Source organism: Triticum dicoccoides, chromosome 1B, assembly GCF_002162155.2.
Source record: "Triticum dicoccoides isolate Atlit2015 ecotype Zavitan chromosome 1B, WEW_v2.0, whole genome shotgun sequence".
NCBI lineage: Eukaryota > Viridiplantae > Streptophyta > Magnoliopsida > Poales > Poaceae > Triticum > Triticum dicoccoides.
This window is the reverse complement of record NC_041381.1, coordinates 391508136-391526669: the sequence shown is the minus strand read 5'-3', so window position 1 is coordinate 391526669 and position 18534 is coordinate 391508136. Positions and strand designations below refer to the sequence as shown.

Sequence of the window (18534 nt, the reverse complement as noted above, 5' to 3'; positions counted from 1 at the left end):
ACATACCCTCCTTGTCCTCGAGCTGCTTCTTGGCACGGCCGAGCTCGTTCTCGGACCGCTCGAGGTTCTCCTTCAATGCATTGACCTCCGCAGTCAGTGCGGCAGAGGTCAGCAGCGCAGCCTGCATTCCCATATTGACATATTTTTGTTAGACTCCTGCGTATATCTTTTTAGATCCTCAGCTCGGCTTTTCTTTCCGAACGCCAAACTGAGCATCAGGGGCTACTGTCTATGCGGTGACATTTTTATATGTTTTTGAACACATACCTCAAAGCCTGTTAACAGACTTGTACAGGCTTCTGTCAGCCCGCTCTTGGCGGACTAAACCTTTTGAATCACCGCACTCATAACAGTACGGTGTTCCTCGTCGATGGAGGCGCCGTTAAGCACCTCCATCAATTGTCCGGCGCCTCCGGATGGACGGAGGTCGCCGGCGTCGTAGGCCTGCCCTTCTTATGAAGGCGCCGCCTGTCGGACTCTGGAACCATTGATGGTTCCGGAGCAGTGTCTGGCCCGGGGCCGGCCTTGGATCCCTCCGGGGCTTTACCCCCTTTGGGCCTGGAGTCCGGGAGGTCGCCTTGTGGCACCTCCAGGACCACCTCCTCCTGGTTTAGTCCCTTTTAGGACTCCACCTCGGCGTCGTCCGTAGGGAGAGTGGAGGAGGCCGTTGGAAGTGAAGCGCTATTCACATCCGACGAATCCAAGGGGCCGCTCGTCGAATCGTCGAGCTGAGCCTTGGGTGGATTGCGTGATCAAATTCGGCGTCAAAAAATGCCAAATAATGGAGGAGCGTCATAAGTTATTTGGATGACCAGATGCTTATGATTTTGCCAGGGGCTTGACCCTGGATGGCCATTCCTCCCTGCCGTCTTCGGCATTGGAGGTGTAGTCCGGAAGGAGGGTTCTTCCCTTCTTGGACCCTCCGGCCTCCCCAGTTGGGGCGGCTTTCCTTTTCTTTCCTTCCCCCGTTGGAGGGGGAGAGGCTTCTTCTTCTTCCTCCTCCTCGTCCTCAGAGGCGGAGGGTGCTTCAGGGTTGTCAGCCGATGAATCCGACACCACCAGGCGCCGGGAACTCTTTCGAGTCCCCGTGGCCTTCTTCTTGGCCTTCTTCTCCGGCACCACGTGAGGTGCCGGAACCAGCAGCTTCGTCAAGCGAGCGTCCGCTGGGTCTTCGGGCAAGGGAGCCGGATAATTAATCTGTCCGGCCTTCTTCTACCAGTCCTATTAAAGAGATGGGGGTTTAGACCACGCATGGAATCAAAGCTATGAAAAACAAATACCCCGTAAAGGGAAAATTAAGCTCACCGCACTGGCTTGGCGCTTGGCGCAGAATCCGCGATCCTCGGTGACGGGAGGGGAGACCTCGGAGCTCTTGAATAGCACCTTCCAGGCATCCTCATGCTTTGTGTCGAAGAGCCAGGACAGAGTCTGGTGCTGGGCCGGGTCAAACTCCCACAAGCTGAAAGCCCGTCGTTGACACGGGAGAATCCGGCGGAAGAGCATGACCTGGACTACGTTGACAAGTTTAACCTTCCTGCTGATCAGGTCTTTGATGCAGGTTTTAAGTCCGGTCACTTCCGCTGAATTACCCCACAACAGGCCCGTCTCTTTCCAAGATATGAGCCGTGTGGGGATACTAGATCGGAATTCGGGGGCCGCTGCCCATTCAGGGTCACGCGGCTCGGTGATATAGAACCACCCCGATTGCCACCCTTTGATGGTCTCTATGAAGGCGCCCTCGAGCCATGTAACGTTGGCTATCTTGCCCACCATGGCACCTCCGCACTCCGCTTGGCGGCCACCCACGACCTTCGGCTTGATGCTGAAGAACTTCAGCCATAGGCCAAAGTGAGGCTGGATGCAGAGGAAGGACTCGCACACGATGATAAACGCCGAGATGTTGAGGATGAAGTTCGGGGCCAGATCATGGAAGTCCAGGCCGTAGTAGAACATGAGCTCCAGGACGAACAGGTGAAGAGGAAAACCCAGTCCACGGAGGAAATGGGGGAGAAATACAACCCTCTCATGGGGCCTAGGGGTGGGGATGAGTTGCCCCTCATCTGGAAGCCGGTGCGTGATGTCGTCAGACAAGTATCCGGCCTTCCTCAACTTTTTGATTGGTCCCTCCGTGACGGAGGAGGCCATCCATCTACCTCCCGCTCCATACATGATTGGAGAAGGTTGAGGTGGGAAGTGTGGACTTGGGCGCTAGAGCTCGAGTGCGCAGGGATGGACAAGCAAGGGAGGAAGAAGGCGTGAATGGAAAGGGTGGATCCTTATCCCCTTATATGGGCGGCCAAGACTATGAGCCCCCACCAGTCTAATAAAACTTGCTTATCTCCCAAGTGCCGCAGTTGATGGCGCGGTTGGGTTACCCACGCCTGTATTGATGAGAATCCCGGAATAAGGGGACACGATCTCTGCTTTGACAAGACGTGCCAAGGAACCCGCCTCGCTAAACGCGCTGAGGTGGAACAGTAAAATGATTCGAATAAAAGCCTGGCCGCGGCGTGATGTCACGCTGCAAAGTACGTCAGCAGATTAGATTGGTGCAAATATTATTCTATCTACGGTGGTATGTGGAACTTATTTTGCAGAGCCGGACACTATCCTTGTGTTCAACATCTTCTATGAAGTATTTGGAGGAGGAACCCGTCTTGCAATGCCGAAGACAATTTGCATGCCGGACTCGTCGTCCTTGAAGCCTGGTTCAGGGGCTACTGAGGGAGTCCTGGATTAGGGGGTGTCCGGATGGCCGGACTATGACCTTTGGCCGGACTCCCAGACTATGAAGATACAAGATTGAAGACTCCGTCCCGTGTCCGGATGGAACTTTCCTTGGCGTGGAAGGCAAGCTTGGCGATACGATATGAAGATCTCCTCCCATTGTAACCGACTCTGTGTAACCCTAGCCCTCTCCGGTGTCTATATAAACCGGAGAGTTTTAGTCCATAGGACGAACAACAATCATACCATAGGCTAGCTTCTAGGGTTTAGCCTCTCTGATCTCGTGGTAGATCCACTCTTGTACTACCCATATCATCAATATTAATCAAGCAGGAGTAGGGTTTTACCTCCATAGAGAGGGCCCGAACCTGGGTAAAAACATCGTGTCCCTTGTCTCCTGTTACCATCCGCCTAGACGCACAGTTCGGGACCCCCTACCCGAGATCCGCCGGTTTTGACACCGACACCCCCCATTAAGTATCTCGACTAGTATGTAATCAATATCCTAGTAATGATAGGGAGGCTAATGATGTGAATATGCGTTTGGTTATGACATTTATGACATCGACAACTCTAATATAGCAGGAAGCAGTTTCACACTGTTCACTACTATAAGATGCTTTAGATATTTAAAAGTAGACTCTATAATGAGTGAACAGACACATTAAAATGTGTTTACATACATCTGAGTTACAAAAAAATTAGAACATCATATAGTAGTGAGTGGAGGGGTTTTTAAATCAATGGCCCAATGATTAGGTTACAGGTGAAGAGCCCTACGCAAGCACAATGTCAGACAAATAGGATGTGTTGGTAATTGTAATACAGTGTGACTTACCTTAACTGGTTGAACAGGCTCAATGCTGCTCCTTCTTCTCTTGCAAGGCTCCTTCCTAACATCTTGTACTTGCAAATCCTTAATCTGATCTTCATTGCACCCCCTCTGCAAGGTGACACAAACTAGTTACTGGTCTCCTTGGAAGATAAATATGCATACTTTCCAGTCTGTGAACAAAAAAAGGATGATATTATAAGAAAACAACACCACATAATGAGAGATGCCACATATCTTGCACACAGTGAAATGTGCATAATATGCATACTTTCTAGTCCGTGAACAACAAAAAAGGATGATATTATAACAAAACAACACCACATAATGAAACATGCCACATCTCTTGCACACAATGAAATGAGCATTTACTATGTGTGCACTATGTAAAAACTAGGCATACCTTTGAACTAGATCTCCAGGTGCTCTTAGAGAGCCTACTTTAGTGTATAGCAAAACCTTTATGTCACCTATAAGTTATACAAGCCCCCACTATAGCAGCCCTTAGTGTTTAAATCATTGACAAGCTCTATTAGGTCAAGTACAGCAAGTAATCAAAGCAAACAGTCCTAGTATGGCTGGCTGATACAAACAAACAATTGAACAGATGTGTGAGCAAATCTTATATATCAAGAAAAGAAGCATAGAAGGAGGCTTAAAGACCATCACTTGACTGACCAGATTTAAGGGGCATTTAAACATCATGTGCAACGTATGAACTAACATAAACATTGCATATTTCAGATTCTATAATGAAATGACATGTATTAGGTTATGCCATGTATGATGATGCCTAAATGTACACTATAGTAGGCAGGAGTGATTCATCATTGCACGCACAATTGAATTGCAGGTTAAGGGAGAGTTCTATTCCGCCTTTTCAGAGCTTATTGTCAAAATAAGCCTAAAAGATGTAAAGAAATCATTTTTGAGTTATGGGCTTGGGCTTAACTTATTTCGCTTTAGAGGGGGGTGTTTTGGGTAGAAGCTCACTAAAAATTGAAGGGAAGGGGAATAGTGAAATGACTCTGTTGTCTGCCTATATTACACTGAAAATGCCACTTCTCATGCCCGCGTCACACCTGACCCTCAAGTAAAAACAAACACGCAAGCCTTCATTGCCCTGCCCGCTTGCATCTCCTCTCCCCTTTCCCTCTACCTTGATCCCCTGCCTGCAGTGCTAGGGTTCCTCCAGCAAGCCGTCACCACTGGTCCCATCTGGCTCGGCCCTCGATGATGCTCTGTCAAGCTAGACTACATGGCCGGTGGGTAGGGACAAGTCTCCCAGGCTGCTGCTCCCTCTGACGCCGCCCCTCATTCTCATGGTCTCTAGCAGCTGCTCCGCTGTGGTCCGTCCAATGCACTACTCCGGCGGGCGCCGCACAACTACGGTTGATGCCACACTATGGCAAAAGGCACCTCCTTGCCCCTCCCTCCTCCCAGGTCGTGGCCTTGAGGTGTTGTTGAAGGATGAGCTCATCCAACAAGGTGAGGATCTCCTCTGATTTTTTGCCAAATTTTCATTCTGATCCGCTATACGATGAATTTCTATGAGCTGCTTCTGCTGCTGCTATATGATGCATTGCTATGAGCTGCAGCTGCTACTGCTATATGATGAATTGCTGCTATATGATGAATTGTTATGACCTGCTGCTGGTATATGATGAATTGCATGCTGATGCTGCTGTATGATGAGTTGCTATGAGTTGTTGCTGCTGCTATATGATAATAACCAGCCACTTGGACAATCGAATTTTGATAAATAATTGTTCTTCATTTAAATTTAGGTCATGCGTTCTTCATTTAAATTAGGCAATGGGATCTCTATGGAAGACATTGACCAAAGTAGATTGTGTCAAGTATATGGTATCTTTGTATTTGCATTTTGAACAAAATATTTATGGTATGTTTTCCTACCATGTTAATTACCGCACTCAGTTCAATTTCTGATGTTTGCAAGTTAAATTAATTTTCATATGGACAGCAAAATGACAAAATATAATGCAATCTAGACCTTTCACTGATCATACCACAGATAAGCTAAAAAGGCAGGCAATGAAAAGAACTGGTTGGCTTATTACCTGGAGCTTATATTTAAAGGTGCTTATTTTCTTAGGATAACTCGAAATAACTGTCCCTAAGAAACTTGGCCAATAGAACTGGTATACAAATAACATGTCACAGTGATTACAATGGGAGAATCCTGCAAGAGAACTAGGCCAGAGTGACCTACCATAGCACACTGTATAGGCTCACCGCTGCCTCTCCTTTTTTGTGATGTTCCATGAAATTGCCACATACATCTTGGACTTTTTCATTGTGTAACCCTATCTGCAAGTTGACACAGATAATTTCAGAGATCTCTACATGATAATACATTGCATATCCCTTGCGCATATTTAAACCACCAATTAACGATTGTGTGCATAGCATAAACTAGCCATGACTCTGTGTGCTAGACTAGCAGGCACTCTAAGGGAGCCTAATGTAGTCCACTGGAGTTCCTACATGCCACCTACAATTTTGTGTAATGTACTACCTTTGTTCCAACGAGTATGATGTATGACATCTACATATCTAATTTAGCAGCCTGTAGTAGAAATCATTGTATGCACAAAGGGATTACTGATCGAAAATTCTAGCAAAGAACGCTGGCAGGCACACAACAATACAAGAGAGAGAGAGAGACTCACTTACAAGATCATAGCAATGCCTCAGTCCAGGATCTTGGTTGGCTAAGCTGTTAGATCCAGAAGAAACATCGTCCTTGTAGTTTTTGCTAGTTGCATAACATGTAACATCTACCTGTTAGTATATTTGAAGTACATTTGGCAGGTGATGCTGGATGAGTTTAAAGCCGACAAGTACCTAGGCCATGGCAGCTGCTTGGCATCTTGCCAAACGGTGGGAATTAGGTTAGAAACGTAAGGGTGATGATGTTGCGCTGGCTGTCGGAGTCCGGTAAGGAGATCTAGAACCGTCGAGTAGGGTGTTTGTGGAGCAGCTCTGGTAGGGTGGACTACGGTGTGGGCAAAGCGAATCTGAGGCCGTGGACAAGAGCATCGGTGAAGATGCTCCGGTGGTTGGGTTCAAGATGGTGTCGACGATGCGGATCTACGGCCGTGGACAGGGCATCAGAAGCTGCTCCGGTAGGTTGGACGAGGGTGCGACGAAGTGGATCTGAGGCCATGGACTTGTGCGTTGGCAAAGTGGCCCCGGTAAGGTTGAGAATGGTATAGGCAAAGCTACTCTCGTAGGGTTGACGATGGTGTCGGCGAAGCGGCTCCAGTAGGGTTGACGATGGTGTCGGCGAAGCAGCTCTGGTAGGGTTGTGGAAGGTGTCGGCAAAGAGGATCAGAGGCCGTTGACGGGGGCGTCGGTGGGGCGGCTCCGGGGGGTGTGGATGAAGTGTCTCCGGTGGGGAGTACGAAGGAGCCGCTGCAGATGTGTTGCAGTTGACGAGAGTACCGGCGAATCAGATCCGGGCCGTGGACAAGGCCGGCACTGAATGGGTCATGCTACAGTGGTGGATGAGCAGTCTACTTGTTTCTAGGCGAGGTGGGAGGGGTAGATGCAGCCACAGAAGCAGATCACGTGAGGTGGACGCCGTTGGAAGTGAATGGGCTCTCGTACGCCGGTGGATGGGCAGTCGGGTTTCGAGAGGGGAGGGGTAGAAAGGCCGATGAAGTACAGACGGCGTGATGTAAGATGCTCTCGTGCTATGGAGTTAGTCGATTTTGCGGGAGGGGGAGAGGAAATGGGGTGATGTGTGGTGGGGGAACTAGAAGTTACCAAAGCAGCCCCGACCTATTATGTAAACGAGTGCCGTATGGTAACTGTTATTCTCCATGCACCAAGGACAAAAGGGGAATTTCGCATGCTAAAGACTAGGGGGCAAAAATTTTAGAAGGAGGCGGGAGATTTTGCCGCCGGCGGGATCGTTCATATACAGTTTCAACAAATTTTGGACAGTGCTAGCAGGAAGGTCATGCAAGACTATGTACACGGGGCACACGTCAGCAGTTAATAATTGGTGTGAAGTCCACCCCAGAAAAAAAGACAATAACTCGGGATGATGCACCGATAACTTGGTCGTTTACACGGGCGCGACCAATCGTACGGGTGTAGAAGCACGTCCACAAAAAAGGGATCAAATTCTCAGCCTATGTATTCCTCGTGTCGGGGGTTGGGTGCGACATATGCCAAAGGGCTTATCATGGTGGGAGCGAGTAGAACATCGCCGGTGCCTGGAAATGGGATAAGGCGTAGACACGAACGCTGGCGTACTTTACCCAGGTTTGGGTCTCTCCTAGGAGATAACACCCCTAGTCCTGCTCTGCGGGGTCTCCGCATGATCACTAAGGCACAAGTGATACAATGGTGCTCCTCGAGCTGTGCACTAGAGGCAGAAGGAGGCAAGGCTAGCTCTCTTCCTGCTCTAGGGGGGTGGCTAGTTCTAATGGAGTGGGAACCCTTTACATGGGTGGCCTGGGGGGTTTATACAGGCCTACCCCCCAGGGGTACAATGGTAATATGGCCAGCTGCTGGGCCCGGCTGTCAGTGTCTCTAGCCTCCGACTTCTCCGCCGACCGCTGGGGCCTGCCGCCTGGTGGGCCCTACCGACTGGTTGGTGGCTGCTCACTGTAGCCGTATCATCAGTGATGGGGGCTTGGTCATCTTAGCGTGGCTACAGTCCCGCCGCCTGGTGGGAGGACACTATAGCCACACCTGGTCTTATCAGCTTAATGGCATGCTCGCCTCGGGACAAGGGGCGCCCGCCTTCTCGGAGGTCGGCCCCTCTCTGATCCGCCTGGTTGAGCTTCTGCCGTCTTCCTTGGGGTCACTGCCCGATAGGGCCTGCCTCTGGCGGGCCGTACCGACAGGTTGTCGTGGGGAACAGTGCTCCGCCTGCCCGGAGCAATGTCAGGGTAGATACGGCACAGTGCTCCGTCGTGCAGAGATCTCCGTCTGTACGAAGCACTGTAGCCACGCCCGACTCGAGCGTGGGAGGCGACGTGCTTCAGTGTAGCCATTCTTTGACTTCGTACTCTTGATGGGAGCTCGGCCGCCCCGTAGTCGTGAGGTGGCTGCCTGCCTGTTGCCGCCCTCTCTGGAGGGCGGCCGCCAGGAGCCGGTTACTCGGAGCGTCGTAGTCTTGGGTCGGCCGCCCTCTGGCAGCCGGCCGCTGAGCCAGCCGGCCCTAGAGGGCAGAGCTTCAGCTTGGGCCCAGCTAGGCGGAGCTGGCCCAAAGTCTTGATAAATTATGGGACTCGGGTGAGCCTACCCATGGCCCATTACTCCGACAGTAGTCCCGAAGCCGGTGAGGCACCGTGAACGAGGGGCCGCGAAGCCTCAGCGGCTTCCCCCCTCTTTGGGCTCCGGGAAGATGCCGGTCTGCTATGCCGCCTTCCCGGCAGGCGGAGTTCGCATTGTTGGTTTCTGAACTTCAGGGTGGGAGTTAGGTGGCGTGCCTGCTAAGCTTCCCAGGCCGCCGCCCGCCACGGGCGCGCTACGCGCGCACGTCAGCCGGGTTAGCCTGCCACTCCATGTTTCGGACGGGACGTGACGCAGGGCCGGGCCCGCCACTACCGTGCCTCGGCAACCGGGCGGATCCATTGTTCTGAAGGGGGCGGTTGCCTTTCCCACGATCATTTACGACGTGGTAAATGCGTGCGGGAAACGGGGGTCAGGGGGACGTGGGCACAGTTAATCCCACGACCCCACGTCCCGTCCCCTCGGCTTCACAGCCTAGGTGCTATAAGTAGGGAGGGGGGACGGTGTGGCAGAGCCCTCGCGCCCCCTCCCACTCATCTTCTTCCTCTTCTCATCCTTCGCTGCTGCTGCTGCCGTAATGCCGCCGCCGTTGCCCACCGCCGGCACGTTCCTCCTCTCTGCGCCGCCAGCCGGAGTCATGGGCGACTGGGACGGGTTGACCGTGATCGAGGATCACATCTCCTTCCTCCGCGACACCTGCCGGATGCCCAGCGCGGCCTTCATCAAGGCGCGGGTGTCAGCGGAGACGGAGATCTCACCGGTGTCGCGGGACGGCGAGCGCGTCGTCTTCCGCTCGCATTTCCTGCGTGGCTTCGGCCTCCCGGTGAGCGACTTCTTCTGCTCCTTCCTCAACTTCTACAATCTTCAACCTCACCACCTCACGCCCAACGCCGTGACTCTGCTTTCCGCCTTCGTCACGGCGTGCGAGGGCTATCTCGGCATCCTCCCCATGATCGAGTTGTGAGGAGCATTCTTTTATAGAAAGATCGGCACTTCCGCCAAGGAGATGGCGGCCGAGTGCGGGGGCTTCGTCGTCGTGCGCCGGCCGGCGAAACGGAACACCTTCCCCGTCATCAAGCTGGCGCAGTCGGTGAAGATGTGGAAGCAGTCCTACTTCTATGTCGAGAACGTGGACCCGGCTGCCGACTTCCTCAACCTGCCGGCCTACGAGGCCGCCCCCCCCCACCAGAACTCGCACTTCCTGGAAGTACAAGCCGAAGCCGGTGTCGGCGGACGCGGCGGACGCCATCGGCCGACTCCGAGTGCTCCAGGAGGCGGAGGGCCTCGTAGCCTCCATCCTCCTGATTGCCTTCGTCGAGCGCCGGGTCCTCCCGCTCCAGAGCCGCCCTCATCCAATCTTCCGGATGGGCGGACACCGCGATCCATGCCGGCTGTGCACGAAGGGGATGCCGCCTGCTAAAGTTTCACGGATGGTGAACGAGATATCTGACCTCAAGGTGTCGGAGGTGGAGTGGCGGTATGGGAAGCGGCCATACTCCCGTCAGAACCCGCCCCCGACTGTAAGTCTCTTCATTTTGGTCTTTGGAACTATTTTCTTCAGCTTCGTCTTTCTTTATGACGCCGCCCTTCTCGGCTGTAGATCTATATGTCAGAGGCGACAGCCGCCCTCCTGGGGCCGGGTGATGCCCTCTAGGCGGACAGGGCGGAGAGCGATCTGGATGACCCCGACTTGGGGGCAGCTGCCCTGCTTGACGATGCGACAGGCGGCGGTGGCAGAGCGGACGGTGGTAGTGGAGCAGGCGGCTCCGAGGGAGGCGGCGGCGTGGAGGTTTGGCCTGACGACAACGAAGATGAAGACGAACCGCACCTAGCCCGGAGCTCCGCTACCACCGCCGCCGGCCCCTCTTCCGGACCGCCCGCTCAAGGCGGCAAGCGCAAGCGGAAACAGGGCGCGACCTTTTTTGCCAGAGCTCCGAAGAAGCCCAAGAACCCAGCCGCGGCGACCAGGCGGAAAGAAACCGCGGCCAAGGCGGCCTAGTATCAAAGGCGGCCGATGGTGCCTGTTATGGTGTCGGCGTAAGTATCCTTCCCTCGGTCCTTTTATTTTTGTCATTCTATTGTGAAAGCCTTCCGACTTGTTTTCTTGTTTCAGGGCCCCGCTAACTCTCGAGAAGTCGGGCGCCGCCTCGATCCTCAGGTCGGCAACGACCTCCTCCACCAGTCGGCGTATCGACCCAGCTGCCGACCTCTGGAAGGCGACAGAGCGGAACGCGCGGGAGGCGCGCGAAGAAGAGGCTGACCCCCTGGCCAAGGAGCGGGCGGCCTTGTCCGCCGCGTCCGCCGAGAGGGTGCTGGCGCAAGGCGGAAGCTCAGGCCGCGAAGAGGGAGCATCTCGCGGAGGCCGCACGCCGCCAAGAGCCGCTGCTTGTGGCGCCCCTGAACATCGTGCCGCCTCCGCCTGAATTCGAGGCGACGGCCGGAGGAGCAGGCGGCGACTACCCGATCCAGGAGCGGGAAGGCGGCGACGTGGCCATGCCAGACGTCTTTGTGCCGCCACCCCCGCCCCCGCCGCCCCCGCCAGCTAGTGAGCCACGGGACGAACAGCCGGTGGCACCGCCGGTCATAAGTGCGGTGGTGACGGACCTGATCCCTACGGTCCGCCTACCCGTGCGCCGTTGTCTGGATAAAGCGGCCTCAGCGCCGTGGCCGCAGGCAGTCGGCACCGCAAGCTCGTTGGCCCCTGATACCGAGGCGACCAGCGCCGCACCTGTAGGCTGGATACATGGGGGCGGGACTGGTGCCCTGAACCAGGCGTCTCTTGACGTCTAGGCCAAGCTCCGGGCAGAGGGGGAGGCCCTTAGGCGCTGCAACGAGGCCTACTTGGAGTCGCGCACTGCTATCCGTGTAAGTTGTCCTTGGCTTTATTCTTCGAATGATCTTTTTTTGCTTCTCTTGTGGGGGCGCGCAAGCGCACCCACTAGGTGTAGTTCCCAAGTTCCCGGTCGGCTGCTGAGCAGGCGGGTCGGAACTTCATCTTGCGACTGTCGACTGCTGACTTCTTTTGATGTCTCTTCTGCAGGATTATCACAACCTCCGCGCGACCGCCTACAACTCCAAGGTTCGGGAGTTGGAGGTGCAGTCGGCCCATCTGACCGAGAGCCGGCATAAGTTTCCATCTTCCTTCTTCGCGGGGGCGTGTTGGCGCACCCGCGAGCTGTAGTCCCCGAGGTTCGGGCCGAATCTCCTCAGTTTTTTCTTTCCTTTGCCGACTACTTCTTTTCCGTGGGGGCGCGCTGGCGCACCCACGGGCTATAATTCCCGAGGTTTGGGCCGACTGCTGAGCAGTCGGGCCAAATCTCCCCGGTTTTTTCTTTCCTTTGCCGACTACTTCTTTTCCATGGAGGCGCGCTGGCGCACCCGCGGGCTATAGTCCCCGAGGTTTGGGCCGACTGCTGAGCAGTCGGGCCGAATCTCCTCGCCTTTTTATTTCCTTTGTCTCATCCGCTTGACTGATGCTTTTTTCCTTCTCTTTCTTTCTTTAGAGGCCAACGCCGCCCTGCAGCAGCAGCTGGGCGAAGCCAACACCGCCTTGCGTGGCAAGGAGGCTGAGTGCAGCAAGCTGGCGGAGGAGTGGGATCGCGTGGTCAGCCAACTTGCCGAGCAGGCGGAAACCCTCAAGGCGGCCCAGCTAAAGGCGGACACGGTGGAGACCAGCCTCCTCGTCGAGTTTGAGGTCGAGCGCTCCGCCTGGGCCGACAAGGAGGTCCAGGTGATGGCCTGCTTCACAGCATCGAAGACTTGGTTGACGGTAAGCCTTATTTTCTTGGTTTCTTGTTTTGAGTTGTCGGCCTTTGCTTATAGCCTTGGCCTTTTTCTTCTTCTGCTTGGACAGATTTCTTCCCGGGTCATGTTGTGGCCGCGATCCAAATGATCGAGGCCCAGCGCGAGGAGCGAAGGGCGAAGGGGGCGCAGATCGCCGCGGATGCCCCGCGGACTCTTGGCGAACAGGTCCTCAGCATTCACGCCCGGCTTCGGCCTGCTCACCGCTTGCTGCGCCGCCTCCAGCGCGTCGGAGCCCAGGCGGTCTCCACCCTCTGGCCAGGCTTGCCGGCCCCAAGCACTCCAAGCCGGACTGCCAACTGGGTGGAGGTGGCCGCCGGCCACCTGGAAGCGTGGAAAGGCTCAGCAGCCTGGGCAGGGGCGCGCCGGGCCCTGGAATTCGTCAAGGCGTGGTACCCTGGGCTAGATCTAGCCCAGTTAGCCACATTCCGACTGGAGGCGCAGGAGGAGCTTGCGGCGGTGGAAGCTGATCTTGTCAACAGGGCGGCGGCGATCGCTGACTTCACCGACACCAGTGTTTTTGTCCCGGAGGTGGTCGAGGAAGGCGGTGAAGCTCCGCACGAGTGGCTTGGGTTAAACCCAGAGGACAGCGAGGATTCGGCTGAAGTCATCGACTCCAGCGACGAAGAGGAAGACGGGGAGGAGGACGGAGAGGAGGAGGAGGAGGAAGACGAGGAGAGCGACGTCGACATGCCGGAGGTCGGAGCGGACGGTCAGCCCCAGCCCGACAGGGCCTCAAGCAATGAGCTGCGCGCCGATGTGCCGCCCGCTACTGGAGGTGGCCAGGCGGGGACCGACCAGCCACCCGTTCCTCCGACGGACGCCGGTGACTCCGTCCTCCAGTCCTCCACCGCCCTGCCTGTTGCTGGCGATCCCTCTGTCCAGACGGAACCGCCTGCTGCGCCAGGTGGTGCGGCCAACTCCAGCGTCCAGCCAGAGTCCTTGGCCACGCCAGTCGGCACCACCCAGCCGGATCCTTCTGCTCCCCCAGCCGGTGCCGCCCAGCCGGAGCCTTCTGCCCCGCCAGCCAGCATCGCCCGGCTGGAGTCTTCTGTTGCGCCAATCGGCACCACCCAGCCGGAGTCTTCTGCTGCTCCTTAGGGTTTATCTGCTTTCCGCTTGTCGTTCTGAACTTTTTGTTAAATTCGCGCAATTCCACCCTCGGGGTGTATATCAAAACTCTGTTTGAATGCTGGCCAGAGGCCTTTATCCATGTAAATATTTATCATTGCTCATGCTTGCTGTGCCGACCTCCAGTCTTTTTTCCTTTTTCTCCTTGGCTATTTTCCTTTGCCGCCAACCCTTTGGCTTTGCTTTCACCAGCCGGCGGCCGCTCTGCGGACCGTGGCTGATTTGAGCGTTCTAGCCGTTTGTGAGGGGGCTAGGACTTAGCCATTCGGAGTTTTTTGGTAATAGAGGCGGAGGCCGGCCGTCTGGCTGCCAAGCGGCCAGGCGGCTAAGTGTGATGCTGCCCTCTACTATATGCGTGCCTTTCCTTAGTCGTTCTTTTGTGTGGGGCACCTCTTTGCAACCTTTGCCCGCCATGCAGTCGCTCTACGAGCTGTGGCTTCTAACAAAGGGAGTTTTTTGTGCCGTGACACTACTTATCCGGCTGCAGGAGGCGGCATATTGTAGAAGGCGGCGAGGCTCCGGGCCGACTGGTCGGACCCGGTGCCAGGTGGAAAGGATAAACTACACATTTTCATAAATATGACGCTTATCATATAGATAAAAGAGGGCAGTCCCCGAGCTCTTCTCGGGGGACCCGAAGTCTTTATACATAGTACAAAAGGTAGCATGATACATACTGCTTTTCAACTGTAAAACCTTCGGAGGAGGTTTGCGTTCCATGGCCTCTCCGTCTCCTTGCCTGAATCGTCCCGCTTGCGCGCTCTGGGCTTCTGGGCATCGATCTGATAGTAGGCATCGTTGCCCAGCACCTTACTTATGATAAAAGGGCCTTCCCAAGGTGCCGAGAGCTTGTGCTGTCTGGCTGTTCGCTGGATCAGTCGGAGCACAAGGTCTCCCTCCAGGAAGGATCTTGGCTTCACCTTGCGGTTGTAGTATCGGCACCGACTCTGCTGGTAGATGGCCGACCGGCTGAGTGCCAACAGTCGGCCTTCCTCCAACAAGTCAACACTGTCTTCTCGTGCCTCCTTGGCGTCCGCCTCGGTGTACATGGTGACTCTTGGGGAGTCGAATTCAATATCCGTCGGGATGACGCCTTCGGCATCGTAGATGAGGAAGAAAGGCGTGAAGCCTGTTGACTTGTTTGGAGTTGTGCGCACGCTCCAGAGGATGGACAAGATGAGGCCGTTTGCATGTTCCACTTGGCCGTTTGACTGTGGGTGGGCAACGGACGCTAAGTCCAGGCAGATGCCCTGTGTTGCACAGAAACGAGCCAAGGCCCCTTGGCGAAGTTGGTGCTGTTGTCGGTGATGATGATGTGTGGGATGCCGTATCGCGTGGTGATGTCGGCGATGAAAGTCACGGCGATCGGCCCATTCAGCTTCTCGATTAGTTTTTCCTCTATCCACTTGGTAAACTTGTCCACAACAACAAGCAAGTGAGTCATGCCACCGCGGTCCGTCTTGAATGGTCCCACCATATCCAGTCCCCATACAGCAAAGGGCCAGGCTATGGGGATGGTCTTGAGTGCAGAAGGCGGTAGGTGTGGCTTGGAACGGAACCTCTGGCACCCTTGACACTTCTGAACTAGCTCTTTGGCCTCTTACAGGGCAGTCGGCCAGAAGACCCCGTGGCGGAAAGCCTTGGCTACAAGTGATCTTGAAGCCGCGTGGTGGCCGCACTCGCCCTGGTGGATATCTCTGAGTATTGCTTGGCCTTGGTCCGACTCCACACACCGCTGATAAACCCCTGTTACACTTCGTCCCACCAGCTCTCTGTTGACTATGGTGTAAGCTGCAGCTCGCCTCTGCACCTGTCTGGCTGAGGCTTCATCGGCTGGCAGCTCTTTATTCACCAAGAACTTGAGGATTGGCTGGGCCCATGAGGGCGCCGCAATTTCTTCGACTGCGACTACTGCAACTTGAATGAGGGTGGCTGGGAGGGGAGGCGGCGGGTTGGCAGCAGCTGCCGTCTGCTGTGTTGGAGAAGTCCCCGGGCCGACTGCTGAAGTCCCCAGGCCGGGTTCTGAAGTCCCCGGGCCGCCTGCTGAAGTACCCGGGCCTGGTTCTGAAGTCCTCGGGCCGCCTGTCGAAATCCCCGTGCCAGCCACTGGGGCCCTTAAGTTGGATCCAACTGCTTCGGGAGGGGCCGGCACAAAGATGGAGTCTGAATCAGGAGACGGCTTGACAGACGGCTTCAGAAGGCGGTGTAGGGCGACGCTGGCTGGTATTGCTTGTCGGGTGGACCCAATCCATGCCAAAGCATCTGCTTGCTCGTTGTCATTTCTTGGTACGTGAAGGAAGTTGCACCCATCAAAGTATCCGTTGAGTTGATGTACAAGGAAACGGTAGCTTGCCATGTTTGCATCCTTGGCGTCCCAGTCACCTGATGACTGCTAGACCACCAAGTCGGACTCACCATAACACAGGATCCGGCGGATGCCGAGTTCCTTGGCAAGCCGGAGCCCGTGTATGAGTGCCTCATATTCTGCTACATTGTTGGAGGCGGCAAAGTGGACTTGCAACACGTATTTGAGCTTGTCGCCTTTGGGAGAGGTGAGGACGACGCTGGCTCCCAGGCCAGTGCGCATTTTCGAACCATCAAAATGCATCCGCCAATGAGTGGAATCTGGTGCAGGCGGCAAGTATTGGGTCTCGGCCCAATCGACGAGGAAGTCAGCCAACACTTGTGATTTGATGGTGGTGCGAGGCTGGTAGTAGATGGTGTAAGGGGCCAGATCAATGGCCCACTTGGCCACTCGGCCGGAAGTATCCCGGCTCCCAATGATCTCAGCAAGTGGAGCTGTGCAGACAACAGTTATTGGGTGCTCTTGAAAGTAGGGCTTCAACTTCTTGGCGGCAAAGTGCACACCATAACACATTTTCTGGTAGTGGGGGTAGTTTTGCTTGGAGGCGGACAATACTTCACTCAAGTAATACACCGGTCTCTGGACCGGCAATGCTTTGTCCTTCTCCTTGCGCTCTACCACCATGACTATGCTGACAACCCGACTGGTGGCTGCAATGTAGAGGAGCATGGGCTCCTTCTCAGTCGGAGCCGCCAGGATAGGCGGGGTTGCCAACATCTTCTTGAGCTGGAGAAATGCTTCGTCCGCCTTGTCGTTCCACTCGAAAAAAGTGGTCTTCTTCATGAGTTGGTACAGGGGGAGGGCCTTCTCGCCCAGCCGACTGATGAAACGGCTAACTGACGCCAAGCAGCCGGTGAATTTCTGCATGTCCAGCAGTCGGGTGGGCACTTTCATCATCTCAATTGCCTTGATCTTCACGGGGTTGCACTATATGCCGCGCTCTGAAACCAGGAAACCGAGGAGCTGGCCGGCTGGTACTCCAAAAACACATTTCTCTGGGTTGAGCTTGATCTGGAATCGGTGCAGGTTCTCAAAGGTCTCCTTGAGGTCCTCCAGCAGCGTGCCATGCTTCTCCGTCTTCACCACCACATCATCCACATATACGTGGGCATTTCTGCCGAGTTGCTTGAGGAGGCACTTCTGCATGCAACGCTGGAAAGTGGCACCGACATTTCTCAAGCCGAACGTCATGGTCAGGTAGCAGAAGGCTCCAAATGGCGTGATGAAGGCGGTCTTCAGCCTGTCGGCCGGGTTTAGTTTTATCTGGTGATACCCGGAGTATGCATCCAAGAAACTCAACAGCTCGCATCCGGCTGTGGAGTCTATTACTTGATCAATCCTTGGCAGAGCAAATGGATCTTTGGGGCAGGCTTTGTTGAGGCTGGTGTAGTCAATGCACATGCACCACTGCTTGTTCTTTTTCAACACTAGGACTGGGTTGGCCAGCCACTCTGGAAAGAATACTTCCATGATGAATCCGGCTACTAGGAGCCGGGCTATCTCTTCTCCGACAACTCTTCTCTTCTCTTCTGATAGGCGGCGCAAGGGATGCCTGACCGGCTTGACGTCAGGTCGGACATGTAGCTTGTGCTCGGCAAAATCCTTCGGAACACCCGGCATGTCTTTGGGAGACCATGCAAAGATGTCCCAATTCTCACGGAGGAAATCGATGAGCTCGCTTTCCTATTTGCTGTCAAGGCTTGTGCCTATGACAGCGTGCCTCTCGGGGTGCTCCGGGTCCAAGGGTATTTTCTTTGTTTCCTTGGCCGACTTGAACGAGCCCTCAACCTCCGACTCCTGGGGGGTGGGTGACATTTTTCCGGCTTCTTGCCTACCAACGCCACCACCCGGTCGAGGAGCCGCTTCTTGGCAGCGATCACGAGGGACTCGGCCAGCCGGCTGCTATCTGCAGCGCAAGCGATCGATCTCTTGTAGTCTCCGAGTACTGTCAGGATTCCCTTGGTACTCGACATCTTCATCTTGAGGTAGGCGTAGTGGGGGACTGCCATGAACTTGGCAAGAGCAGGTCGGCCAAGCAAGGCATGGTAGGGGCTCTCAAGGTCCACCACTTCAAACCAAAATGACTCTCGGCGGAAGTGATTGTTGTCTTCGAAGAGGACATCAATCTAGGTCTTGCCGATTGGTGAGAAGGAAAGGCCAGGAACTATGCCATGGAAAACAGTCCGACTGGGGGTGAGCTGCTTCTGCTTGATTCCCAATTTCTCCATTGTGTCACGGTATAGGATATTGATGCTGCTGCCGCCATCTATCAGGATTCTGGAGAAACGGGTGGCCCGCCTCTCTGTTGCAAGGTTGCTTCTAAGACCAGGGCATACGAAACAGGGGAAGGCATCACTTCTGGGTGGTCGTCCCTACTCCAACTGATAGGCTTCTCGGACCAATG

The 18534-nt window shown here is 54.9% G+C and overlaps 1 pseudogene; it reads right to left on the bottom strand.

Annotated features, from left to right (window-relative positions):
* Positions 1-15248: 15248 nt before the first annotated feature.
* LOC119350404 lies at positions 15249-16121 on the bottom strand (annotated as a pseudogene).
* Positions 16122-18534: the final 2413 nt, after the last annotated feature.